The sequence below is a fragment of the Oppia nitens genome, unplaced genomic scaffold (genome assembly GCF_028296485.1).
Source record: "Oppia nitens isolate AA-2021 unplaced genomic scaffold, nextdenovo-longstitch-racon4-pilon3 scaffold2_pilon_pilon_pilon, whole genome shotgun sequence".
Lineage (NCBI taxonomy): Eukaryota > Metazoa > Arthropoda > Arachnida > Sarcoptiformes > Oppiidae > Oppia > Oppia nitens.
The window spans coordinates 2,769,026-2,784,285 of NW_026533210.1; the positions used below are offsets into that span (position 1 = coordinate 2,769,026).

Here is a 15,260-nt window from a genome sequence, read left to right on the forward strand (position 1 = left end):
TGTTTGTAGCGAACATACAAAATAAAAAACTTTTAAACATTTATTAAAATTTGGTGACATTTGTGATGAAGTACTTTCAAACAAAAAAAACTATTTATATTTTATATATATTTATCCAAACAAATACTTCAATAACTAGTACTAAACATTGAGAAAACATTATTGAAATATATAGATAAAAAATATTTTCATTTATTCAATATAATAACACATATGATAACAACAGTAAATAATTAAATTAAAATCTCAACAAATTATATATATTTTTTTAATATTAATAATATTATTATTATTATTACTTTTTATACATAAATATTAAACATTTCTCTACTATAAGTGGTAAAAAATCTTTAGCATTATTAAAAACTAAGAGCAAATATAATATTTATTTTGCTGAAAAATATTTTCACTAAATATTTTCTTTTATATTATTATTACTATTTTTATAAAAAAAATATAGCAATGACTTAAAAAATAGTTAAGTCGCAGGAATTAGTCATTTGGTGGTTTAAATGACACGAAAAAATGTTTAATAATATCTTTTGACTTAACTTACACACCAAAAAAATAATAAAATAAAAATAAATAAATAAAATAACTGGCGATGAATTTTATCGGTTGAAAACAACATACATATAGATAGATATACACTCTCTCTGTGTATGTATATATATATTATATTAAATGAACAAATATTTATGTCAAACAAATTGTTTTCATTAGGATTACACCACACCAAACCATACTGTATGTGTGTGTACACAGAGATAAGTTATGAACTGTTAGGCATACGATATTTTGGTGACGATAGCCATAAGACACCGATAGTTAGAGACACAGAGTATGAGAGATGAGATGAGATGAGAGAGAGAGAGAGAGAGAGAGAGAGAGAGAGAGTCAGAGTCACGCACTGTAAGGGATGCTATGTTAGCATTGATTGCACTATAACTCCTGTATTTCAAACCGTACGAGCAATTGGATAGTCTGTTGAATAGATAGAAATATATGAGAGAGAGAGAGACTGGAGATTCTGTAGCACAGAATTATACGGTTGTATATGTTTTTAAAGAGACTGCGCTTTTATAGTACAGTAAAAACTGATTGTTTTCTATGAAATGACAAATTTTTTTTTTTACTTTCAAACGCAAGTTTTTTTTCACTACACATTAGTACTGTACTATTGAATAGTAATAAATGCAAAAAAAATCGACTCATTTAACTCGTATTTAACGATAATTTTCGCTCTCGTTTTTTTCCACTTAAATAAAAGATATATTTATATATATATATATATGTATTTACAGTACATTTGAAGGCTATGAATTTTTTGAGTTGTATACATTCAATAATTATTTAAAATATTATTTGTTTGCTTAAGTTTTCATTTTCATAAAAAACCGTTTCCATACAATTTTTCCATAAAAATATATATTGATATATATTTATGTTATATCATATATACAATATATTTTATATATAACCTTATATATATATATATATATATATATATTGTTTGTTTTTGACATTTAAGCGCTTTGGGCATTATATCATAAATATATTATATATTTACTAGTTTTTCTGAATTTTTTAACAACATTTTTAGTTTAATAAGATTAGTAACGTATATATATACAGTATAAATTTATATATTAAATTGTAGTATTTATTACATTTATATATATTAGCATTTATATAAATTTTAATATTTTAAATATTATTTTCTTTTAAATAACTTAAGTATATATAAAATATAAAAATATTAGATAAAACAACTAAATGTTTTATTTGAATCTAAAATTGTTTTAATAATCAATACTAAACTTTTTTTTATTTACAAATAAAATTATTTATAATTTTTATCAAATTAGGCAAATAATTTTAAGATCTAAAATTAATTAATTATTTATTTATTGTAAATATTATAATAATATAATAAAAATAATAAAATATTTATAATTATTACAATATTAATAAATAAACTCAATCTAAATAACTAAGTTTTTCATTTGTGATTTATGATTCATGTTATATTTAAATTATTTACATAATCATTAGCCACATAAAAATATGTACTGTGTAAATAATTTAATTGATAACATATATTAAATTTTATTAATAAATAATTTATATATAATATAATTCTAATAATAATAATTTTTATAACATTTTTTCAATAGTACTAATGATGTTAAAAATTGATTTAAATTATTAAGAAAAATACTAGACATATTGTTTAGTAATTTTTAATTAGTAATGAAAACTGACTTAATTTCTATTAGACTTTATAATTAATAATATTTTATCAAAAAATAAATTTAAATATTTATTTGACAAATGAAACATTATTACAATAGATGATAACAAATATTTTTATCAAATAAACTCTATTGTAATATCATTTGCTAATCAGCAAACAGTGATATAATGAAAAGTCAATTATGTTAATCAAATATTAACATAAAATTATGTTATTGAATAACATTCATCTAACAAATAATACGATATATATATATTAATACAATTTGCTTAACATTTTTAACTTGCATTTCAATTGAATTTTTGTTATATAAATTAATTTGTTTACAAAAATTAAATAAACAAATCAATGAAAAGTATTTTTCGAATCAAATAACAAATAGTCTGTTAATATACACATTAGTTATCGACACAGAAATCTATATATAATATATGAGATGATATGTAAATATGTTTATGAAAAAAAAGTGTTTCACGTTTCAGAAATTGCCTATAAATATGTTTATTTTTCAAATAACATTTAATCTTATAACCAATTTTTCAATATATATTTATATATGATATATACTGTATATTATAAATAATATTCAATATATATTTATCCATTTGAAGTATTATATTTGAGTTACTCAAATATATATACATTCAAACATTAATAAATATTTAGGAACTTATATATATATATATTGGACATAAATAATATATAAAATTAATTAAAAAAAACTAATTTATTATCTTAGTTTAGTAAGTTATAATTAAGACTAATAAAAAAATATGATAAACCAGTATATTATAATTTATAAAGTACAGTATTAATTTTATTACATATATCAGACAAATTATATGCAATATTTATTACCTGTTTGCTATATATATATAATATATATAACTTATATATATATAAATAAAAAATAATAAAATATGTGTAAATAAATAACTCGGATAACTAATAACTACATTTTTGTCAATCAAATGTCACATTATGTTTTGTAAATAATTAATTTTGATTACATTTATCACTAGATATATGTTATACTACTGTATACTTATTTCAATATATTGTAGATCAAGACAACTCGTTTAACTTAACCATTAACTATATGTACTCAAAGTCATGTTTGTTAGAGGGGTCAGTAAAACTCTGAAACAACAACAAAAAACATTAATAAATAAATAAATTTTAATTTCAGTGTAATATAATAATAAATTAACCAACAACAAAAAAACAAAATTTCTACTAAATTGTCTAATTTTTATTGTAGACAAACACACAAGTATATGTCTAAAACTAGTTTAAATATATATATATATATATATATAGTATATTGTATAATATAATCTAAATTTATTAATATAATATTAATAGTATAGTAATAATAATTATATAAATTAAGGCACCTGTTATTTTTTTGTACTATTAAGACAATAAAACTTAAATATATATATATTTTTAAGAATTAATAAATCCTAATTATAGAATATGTCATAAATTATTACTTTATATACACTATAAATAAACATTTATAAAAAATAAATATTTGTATTTTTTATTACTAATATTAGTATAACTTAATAAACCTGTATGAATTAAATGAAAAGTAATATTTTTTCAATATATTATAATTATAAAGCTAATTATTTTATATATTTGTGAAAACAAAAGTATATTCATAGTTTAACATTAAAAATTTTTAATTACTTATTATTATAATTTTTAAAATATTACTTTTTGGTTTTTTTCTTAAATTATATGGAAATTATTAAATTATGATCTAAATACTTATAGATTAACATTATAATAATTACAATCAATATATTTTTATTATAATTTTGTCATTTAACGATACTAAGCATATCAAATAAACAAATTAAATTATATTTTATGACATTTAATACATTGTTCACAAATAGCAGCAAATTGTATAAATCAATGATTTATTAAATTATTGTAATTGATATTATAATTAATTAGAATTTAATCCATAATAAACATAACGATAATATTAATATTTATAGATTATATTAAAATTATTATTAGTCAAAATTAACTTTTACAACAATAATAACCATTAGAAAATATCTTTTAAATACAATACAATTATTATATTCAACAATTTTCTATCAAATAAAATAATTATATTTTATACATTTTTGTTTTTTATCATGAGTTCTACAATATTTTCATTTACATCAACAATAATAATAATATTAATAATAATAATAATGATTATATTATTGTTTTAATACTAAATATAAAGATAAATCCAATAATAATAAAAAACAAAACAAAAATCAATTTTTATGACTCTCGACGTTGTGATTATAAATAATGAAATAACTTTGAGATCTTTCGTATCATTTATTAGATTATCTAATAACAAAAAAAACATACATATCATCACTATTAAGACACATAAAAGTTGATAAAATACGTCAAATAACATATACTATATATATATACTGTATATATATATATATATATATATATATATATATATGATATTATATTATATATATTGTCTGCATATAAACAAAGTGATGATTACAGTACTTTAGTTTGTTGTCATCGTAAACCACATTATTATTATTATTATTAAAATAAGTAAAATTATGTTAAAAACGGTTAACCATTGATAATAGTTTCTATACAATATAATAGTGTGTTATTATTATTATATATAAAAAATATAAGTATTATGTTTAAAGAATATAGCAAAAATTTAGTATTATTATTATAAGTATATAAGACATTATATTTAAATTAAATACCGTATAAAGTTTATTGCATTATTTTAATATTAAAAATATTATTGGCTAACAATATCATATGTTGACTTCACATCTGTGTGTGTGTTTATAATTTAGAAATTTATATTATATATATATATATATTAAAATTTACTTAACTTTTTTTTTAAAAATAAGTTTTAACTTAATATCAGTTTTCTCTATTACTAAGTAATACTGCCTTTTATTGATATTTTATGCGTAAATAATAACATAAAATCAAAAGTTTATTTTTAGAAACGAAAATGTGTTTTCAATATTAAAACACGTTTTTTAAAAAAGAGAAAAATATCGTTTCCTATTGTTTTTGCTGTGCTTTTGTTTTTTCCAATATAATATAATTTTATTTTAAATAATATAATTTTATTTGATATAATACTTTTTTCCCCAAATTTTTATGTATACTACATTATAGGCATACTATCAATATATATGTACTGTATATTTTCAATTATGTTATTCAATACCCTTAGCAATGTTAAATCTGCTTCAATTGATTTGAACAGCTTTTATATGCCTACAAAATGTACAATATAAACATATATATATATATTATATATATTGATATAATTTTATATAAATTATATATAACCTATTATACTGTATATACGGTATATAACATAATAACCTAAGATCCGTAACACAATCCTATCGTATAACTTAAAGTTGATTTTCATATATTTAAAAAAGGACAAAGATATCAAAAAATCAATTGCTTTATATGTATAATCTGTATATAAATTATATATATATACTGTATATATAGTGTTGGTAATTTTTTGCAATTCAATTTTCGATTGCCGCAATTGCTGAAAATTGCGTGAAATTGCTTGAAATTGCGCGCATGAGGGAATGTATAAAAATTAACTTTGACAACGTTAAAAATTTGATTTACTATAGATTAAGATAATTTACTAATTTATTATTATTTTTAACATGGTTTTTAGATGGCAACATTTTATGATAAAATGATTAAATTTTATATAATTAATTTATGTTTTTATTCATATTGCTTTACCATTTAAATTTTGTTAATTTTTTAAAAATTATAAATTGTTCTATGTTACAATTGCGATTTTCGCAATCGAGCTTTTTGCAATTGCGGCAATTTCACGCAATTTGCGACCAATGCAATTGCGCATTTTGCAATCGGTACATCACTATGTATATATATATAATCTATAAAAAAATTATATATTTATATATTGTGGACCATATTATGTAAACTCTATGATCTGAACCCTCATTTCCCATACAATTCATCATTTCCTAAGCACATACATAGAGAATAAAGTCAATCTATGATATTATTTACATAATGATCTCAAATCAAATCCCAAATGGATATTATCGACTATTATAACAACAAACGGATTCAATACATATATCATATATATTAACAATAAAAACTAATAATACATTAAACTACAAATAAAATATAATCGTTTTACTATTATAAATGATTGGGAAATGTTGATAACAATATCTTAAATATATTATAAATTTATATTATAGTAAATCACATTTACAGTGTTAACACACAATTGTATTGTGTTTTTATATCAAACAGACAACAGTTTTATTTTGATTGAAAGTACTTCAAAAATGTTTTATTGATTTTCAACACAAATATATATGAAATAAAAACAATTTATTTATAAACTGATTCATATATATTAGTTGCAATCAATTGATTGTGAATAACAGCAAAAATATGACAATAAATTTATTATTTTTGATAGACAACAAAGATTGTAGTATTAAATATAAAACAAACAAACATATAGTTATTTTTGTTCCCTTTCCCATTGACCTAGAGCACTTCAATTTATCATCATGTAGATATATTGTTTTTATGATAAATATTATATAATATACAGATAACAAAAAATTTTGTTGACTATTAAAATAATAAAAACATATTTTTGTGTCATATTATATTAGATGTTATTTTGTCAAACAAACATAAAAGCCGTTTACATTATAATATAGATAAATGCAAGTTTCGTTAGCTTTTTGAAAAAAATTATTTATCAAAACTTTTATTATTAATTTTGTTTTTATAAAATATATCAATATATCAATCATTTGACGCTAATATCAAACGACAAAAAAACACAATAAAAACAATTTATAATAATATTTGATTCTTTAAGTTGTCTATGTTTTGATTTTTTATATAACTTTATATTTTAAGTGACAATTTAATAAGTAATATAAAACTAGTAGAAAATTTCAATTGTTATTAAACAATTTTATTATCTTATTTTTTGTCAATATTTATTATTATTATTTAATATGCTGTGTAAGTACTAAAACATAACAATAATAAAAATAATAATTTTTATGATTAGTATTAAAGTATTAAATTTCAAGTTATATTCGGAAAAATATAAAATAATAGTTTGTCGTAAAATTTGTTGAACAATAAAAATAACATATAATTAATATAAAACTATATATATATAAATTGATTAGTAATTTTGTAACCAATTTTTTTTAGTAGAGTAGTAGCAAACATAAATTTATAATATTTTTTAAAAAATGTTTCTCAGAAATAAATTTCTATAAAATTGACATTTAAAACATTTGTAATATCGTATTACTAATACATTTTATGGACTGTAGTATTATAAAAAAAATTGTATCTAAAATAAAATTGATATAAATAGATGTTATGAAATAAATGATGATTTTTATTCATAATTAATTTATTTCTAATTCAATGTACAGTACTTTAAAAAATAATAATTTTTAAAAATTCTATAATAATAGTAATATTAAATACTAAATTATAATGCCGTAATATGTATTTATTTATTTATTGATAATCATAATTAATTAATTAAAATATTAATAATTATATTTAGCTATTTATTATCAATAATTTCTTATGATATTTTAAGTTACTTTTATTTACTACTATGTTTTTATTGAAACAGTTATTTATAAAAAATAAGTTAAATTTCATAATTTTTCAGATATTTATCTTTTTTACTTCTATAAGTTAGTTCTAAAATTTGATTAGCATTTATCTAATATAATAATATCAATAAATTTTAATAAATATTATTTTCCATATATTTACTTTAAACTATAAAAATAAATAAAATATACAGTAATTATTGGTGTAATAAAATCTATAATTTTTCTAATAAGTCACGATTGAAAATTGTAAATATAAAATATAAATTGCATATTGGTATTTATAAATTATAATAATATATATATTTTAATGATAATTGATTTTAAAACTTTAATAAGTAATAATGTAGTTAAATTTTTTATAAATCTTTTTATAATAATTAATTAATAAAATTAATGTCATTAAAATGTATTTTCATAATATTTATTAATTATATACTGTTGCGTATAAATTGTCATATACAGTACTATTTATTTATAGTAAACATAAATATTTTGTATTTTAATGTAAAGTTGGGAATATAAATAAATATTTCGTATAAAAATAATTGTGTTATTATTAAATAATTATCTTTTCTTATATTAACACATAATTAGTTTGTCACTATTCAAAATAAATTGCATATTTAATTAATATAAAATATTATAAATATCGAGATGTTTAAAATTATTATATATAATATAAATAAAAAATAGTTTGTAAACAACTTTTGCTATTGTATTAGAATTTAACTATTTTGTTTACCAAAAAAAAATGATAATATTCAATTGACAAATAAACTTATATATGAAATACATGAAAATTATTTTCCATTTAATATTAAAATACAATATAAATAATATATAATTATCTATTTGTAAAATATTCAATTATTCTATAAATTAAAATAGTAAGTCAATTAATTAGATAAAATTAAAAGTTTAGACGACCCCCACTATATACTGTGCTTTTTCCTACAGTTTAAATACTATCCAGACAGTATATGTTAACTAGGATAGTACCGTTTGTATCCCCATACCACTCCCCTGCAAAATACATAACACAGTACAATACATTTAAACAATACAGTCACTACCAGGGTTTGATATAACAGATGCCTGCTCTCTAAATGCCTAGCATTTTGGGCATCTATTTTATTTGCCTACCATTTTTCAAACACTGATCACTACACAGTGTAATAAAATGTAGTGTCAATGGATATAATATAAAGATAGTTCATAGCAATGCTTAAAGTGTTAAAAATCATTGTAGTATATGTTTTGCAATACAAAGTTTACATACAGTATACTGGACTTTAAATTGCTTTTAAATTACACTATAAATTATTTATTTTTCAAAAAATAATTTAATATTACTGTACATTTTATGTCCAGTGGTAATCAACTAGTATATATTATTTTTATTAGACAATTATGCTAACTTCTATAATAAATTAAAAATTTATATTAAAAAAATATTACTGTATTATATTAGTTAGTGATAAAATTTTTGCAAAAAAATAATTTAGCCGACAAATGATTTTTATATAATGCAATGTTAAATGAAATGAACATAAAAGAGTAGATAATAAACGCCATAATATATTTGATAACATTTTTAATACATTTTATAAACTATTTTTTAGTTTTGTTTTTAACAAACATTTTAAGTTTGTTTTTTTTGTTTTGTTATTATTGTTTCTTTTCTTTAAGTAAAAAATTGCTGTCCTTTCAAATAACATAATAAATACAGTACTGTATATACAATAACAATAACAACAATATATATATATATAATTTTTAAAAATGTGTTACAAAAAAAATCAAAGTCAAAGATTCCTCAAATAAAAGTATAAATAGTAATAATAATAATTTCAAAAATTTAAGCCATAATTAAGTAGTAATGCTATAATTTATTTTTTATTTTATAGTTGTGTTTAAATTAATAGAAAACGAAAATTTCAACACAATTTAGTTATTTTTTAAAATCATTGAATCAGAATAAAAGATACAAAAGTTTTTTATTTTTATTAAGAGTTAACAGTAAAGCGTATGTAAAAAATTTTACAAAATATAGAAAAAAATATATATATATTAAAAATAAAATTTAATATATGACAAGTCAGAGATTTTTTTTATAAATATCAAAATATGTATATGAATTATTCAAACAATAGTAAATTTATAAATATTATATTTGTTATTAATTTTTTAAAAAAAATAATAAGATTTTATTTAAACAAAATAAAATAACTTTTATAAATAATAATATAATATGTTATTATGTATTAATATCTCAACTAAACTAAATACATATACAATTATTAAGTTATTCATAATTACTATCAATTAACTTAATTTACATAATAAACAAACCTAATTATAATTTATTTAATTTATTTTCAAAACATTAAATATATATTATTTTATGATATATCCAGTACATACCGGTACAGTACAGTACAAAATAAATAATTTAATTAAGCAATTTAGTAACATAATAAAAACATAGCCATTATTTCAATCAGTTTATTTTCTAACATAATAATACTGTAGAAAAAAATAAGTTTAGTTTTTTTTTGTACACATTTATGGCAAATATAATTTTCAAATCTATTCATAGGAGTTTTTTATGTTATTGTTGTCGATGCTATCAGTTAATGGAAAAATTTTTTACTAACACTTTTGTTATCTAAATTTAAATTTTCTCATTTTTTTGTTGTAGGTTACACATATAAACATTACAATTGATAAATCAATAAACAGTGACAGTTTTTTTTGAGTAGATTAGAAAATAGTAAATGAATATAATAAGTTGATAAACTTGATTATGGTGTATATATATATATACTGTATATAATTGATAAAAACATAAGTAATGCCAAATGATAACATATACCCATACATATATGAGTTTTTATACAGTAGTTAACCTAATGTAATAACTTGTAAAAACCAAAACACAAATATACATAATCATAATAAATTAGTTTCTGTTATTTATACAGTATATGCTGTACACTATACTGTATAATAAATATACCACACAAACACATACACATTATACCGAACCAAAACCACATTATAGCCGTGTGTTTAGCCTAATAGGAGAGACTCTCCAACTGAAATAGGATGAGCCCATCATATCCATGGTCTGGCCGTTTGCTTACATTAGAGATGCCAAAGAAAAGCAGACAGAAAATACTTGTAAAAACAGTTTTCAATGTAACTAATGTTAAGATCACTAACTCTTAATATCAATAATAAACTGTAGAATACTGTATATACTATAGTAAACAGTGTTAGTGTATTAGCATTTGATGGGACAGACAGTTGAAATTCATTGGTAACTCAATAATATATATATATTTTTAAAAAAACGGCCACAACTTACTTATATATTCAACTAAATCACAGATTGTGTTGAATATAAGTTACAGTACAGTACATACAATATATATATACAGTATATTAGTGTTTCATATTCCCAGTCTATTTGAGGTCCGGGAGATGTTGTTAATACATATCCAGTCCTTTTTCGGGAAAATACTGTATTATATAAAAAACCATATTTGCTTTAATTGAAAAAAATATAATAATAATAATATAATTGTATTTTCTGCTCGGATAATAATGTTCACCACATTTGCATATAAATATATACGAATATAATTGTGTTTAATGCAAAACATTTAGTTTTATTTAATATATTACCCAAAAAAAAAGTTTGTACAGTACAGTATCATAATATCATGTATATTGTATAGTCTATACTGTAATATACAATCTTATTATCATTTATATAGTGATATTTCCATACAATTCATGTTGTCTTTGGTTATGATTTATTTTGTGACAATTTTGTGATGATTTCAATGCAATTTACAGCACTATTCATATGCATTTGCATTTCATCGGATTTATGTTACTGTCAGGGTATGTATTAATTTATATATAATTTATATATATATATATACAGTATATATATATATATATATATATGACTCGGTTATCACATCAAATATTATATAAATCAGTTATTAGTTTTTGAAAAATTTCAATTTAATTTTTTCCCAATAATATCTATGTGTAATATTTTATTTCAATATATAAGAAATACTTTTTTTTGTATCAAATTAAATGTTAATATAATTTTTATACTTATAATAAATAGCCTATAGAAACAATTTTATAAATACGCCTACAATATACATCATTAAAAAAATAATAAAATTTATATACCGTATATAGTTTACTTATATATACAATATATATTATATATATCTAACTGAAAATAAAATTATATTCAATTAAAATGTAATTTAATTCAATGCCTGAATCCAAATTTTATATCTAATTTTATAAAAAAAAATCTACTGTATATTATCCAATATCATACAACTAATCTATAATATGATATAATACTATAATATATTACTGTACTGTACTGTAATGTAATTGTTAAAGTATTTAACAAATAATACTTGGAGTATATGTATATCAAAATGAAACATTTGTTGATATAGTGAGTGATCAATGAACCCAATGAACCAAATTAACTGATAATATTTGATGAAAGTCTACAAACATTTTCAAAAATTTTTATTCATACAGTTATTTACTTATTTCATTGATTTAATACAATTTGGAAAATTTCACTTAATATTTAGCATTTGATTTAATATATTCAATTACATTTTGAAACAAATCAAATTTAATAAATAAAATTCAATTAAATATAAATTTTCTAAATAAAAACATTAACTTGGTCACTTGTGGTAAAATTTTTTTATTGTTTTAAAATTATTTATTGTCATTTATCGTTTATTGTATTAGCCAACATTGACTAACATTTAAAAAATAATTATTTTTGATTTAGTATTTATGTTAAAAACTTGGGATATTTTAAAGTCATTTGTGGTAAACAAATATTTTAAAAATTTTATTGAAGATTTAAAAAAAAATATTGATATAATTTTGTTTCCAAGTAATTACAATAATAATTGTTTTTAAAAAAATCATTGTTTTTATAAACATATGATTTAATAAAAACAATTTAACTGAAATTATTAAAGTTATTTTTCAAGTTTGATATTTGCTTTCTAATAGTGTTTAAATTATTTACTAACTATTTAATGGATAAAATAGTTTTAACAGTAATATATGCATCAATGCATAAAATGTCATTTAAAAAAATTAGATTAAAAATGTGCATAAAATTTTAGTTCACAAGTTATTCAATAAAAAGTGTTAAAACATAATAATTATTATTATTACTAAACATGTAATAATTGAATTTGTAAACTTTTTTTTTAAAAAAATATCATTAAGTATTTTATAACTGTTGATAAAATATTAAATTGTTTGACAGTATTTGTGATATTTGTTAATAATGTATAACTAGTGGGTCATAAATAATACAATTTAAACAAATTATTGCCAAATTGTTTTTAGTTAATTTAATTAATTTATAATATAACTCACGGTTTCAGTAATTTTTTAAAAAAATTAGTGGAAACTCTGGTTTAAAAAGGAGTAGGAGGAGAGGGGAGGGGAGGGAGGACTGGTAGATGTGTTTTTTAGTTTGTCTATACAAATATTTACGACATCGACAACAAGTATTGATGACATCTCATGAGAGCTAACACCATTGACTGAGAGAGAGAGAGAGAGAGAGAGAGAGAGAGAGAGAGAGAGAGAGAGAGAGAGCTTATGTATGTTAGAGCCCATGTAATACAAGTTAACAGATAATTGTAGTGAAATTGTTATTTTATTGTTTAAGATAAAACACGTTTGAATTTCTCTTTTTTAAAAAAAAAAACAAAATTAAACGTTTGAATACTAAGAGATGCGTTTGTGTTTTGAGTGAAGGCATACAATAAAAAAAATCCATTGATTTTATATTATGAAACAATACTTTGCCATTTAATTCAAGGTTTAGATTTTCATTTATTATATTTGTTATATAATAAAGTATAATATTACTATATATAATAATAATATCATTTTTATATGAGTCGATAATGTTTTTAGCGATCATTACCACTACGATGTCATAATAGATATATATTATGGGTCCAGTTTGACACATACTGTAGATATTATGGACCGTTTGATACCAGACATGCAGCTAATCATTTATTAATTAAATCAATGGTAGGTTTTCTATATATATATATATATGTGTGTGTGTGTGAGAGAGAGAGAGAGAGAGAGAGAGAGAGAGAGAGAGAGGGAGAGGCATAACAGTGCTTTCTATGCATCTATCATTTAACAAACGGCTATCATATTCGCCAATACCATCAGTTATGGGCACTGTTAGCCAATATTGAAAATGACTTTCCCCGGAATTTGAAGCCTTTCACTGACTTCTCTCTCTCTCTCTCTCTCTCTCTCTCTCTCTCTCTCTCTCTCTCTCTCTCTCTCTCTCTCTCTCTCTCTCTCTCTCTCTCTCTCTCTCTCTCTCTCTCTTTCTCTCTCTCTTTTTCTAATCTCAGCAAATAGTGTATATATCTCTCTGTCTGTATGTCTGGCAATCAGTTTAGCTCATGACATGAAAGCTGTAATACAAAAGACAACAATAAAAAAGCAAATTATAGCCCACTTTTAACGGTATACTAACATCAGTGTTGTTAACATTTAACAGTGCGGATCAATATATATATATACAGTATAAGAAAGACTTGTTGTTATTTTTTGATTGTATTGATTATTGCAATATAACAGCAAAAAGTATATGATATAACAGTTATACTGTATATATATATATATAATATTAAAAGAAACTTTTTGCCACAATTATCATTATAACTGGTGAATTGGATAACATTATATCTGTTCAAATACATCCATACATTATACTAAAAATATTTTATGACAAAACCAGTTGACAATCAAATACAATTTATTTGACAAAAGTGGTTAAAAGAAAGTCAATATATATATCATATAAAAATAATATACATTTATTAGAAAATACTCATCAAAACTAACATTAAATACATATTTTATTTTATCAGAAATTGATTTAACAGTTAAAAAGTACCCTAAAATTGAAACACATATATTTTTTTATGTATCAATTTATCTAAAGCAACAAAAAAAGATAAGATTTTTTTTGTTATACTAAACCAATAAACATATAGTAAATTATAATAACTTAAGTATACAAATAAACTTCAATTATTTACTTTTCAAAAACAAAAAAAAACTAAAATTATTGATTTAAATATGTATAATATTTTTATATTAATAATAATTAAAAAAAACAGATCGCAATCATTGGTATGAGTTGGCAAAGTCTCAACTCATAA

General features: G+C 19.7%; 1 protein-coding gene across 1 annotated transcript in view; it reads right to left on the minus strand.

The window, feature by feature from the left end:
- The window catches only part of LOC128956278 (40S ribosomal protein S3-A-like), a 195,722-nt gene that overhangs the window by 85,971 nt on the left and 94,491 nt on the right, over positions 1-15,260 (minus strand). The gene's annotated exons all lie outside the window — the stretch shown is intronic.